Here is a 401-nt window from a genome sequence, read left to right as displayed (position 1 = left end):
TGTGATTGGTTAGGAGCCTCGAGGGCTGGGGAGAGATTCGGAGGTGGTTCGGGGTGTTTTGGAACTTAGGAAGAGATCAGATTTTCTGCATTTTTTTCACAGACTTTTTGCTCTACGCGATCGCGGGCTAAGGCTCGCGTTCGCACTGCCTTGTGTCTCCCCTCCTTCGCGTTCGCGGTACCCTTCCCGCGTTCGCATAGTTTTGGCAACCCCTTCAACGCGTTCGCATATAGCGTATCGCGTTCGCATAGGCCAATCCTTGGACCCCCCCAGTTTCCTTCTTCGCGTTCGCATACTACTCATCGCGAACGCGATGCTTCCCAGCCTGCCTTCTTCGCGAACGCGACCCCACGTGTCGCGAACGCATAGAGTAAAACCCTTACAATGATTTTTAAAAGTTT

Source organism: Nicotiana attenuata, unplaced genomic scaffold, assembly GCF_001879085.1.
Source record: "Nicotiana attenuata strain UT unplaced genomic scaffold, NIATTr2, whole genome shotgun sequence".
NCBI classification, from domain to species: Eukaryota; Viridiplantae; Streptophyta; class Magnoliopsida; order Solanales; family Solanaceae; genus Nicotiana; species Nicotiana attenuata.
This window is presented reverse-complemented; position numbering follows the sequence as displayed.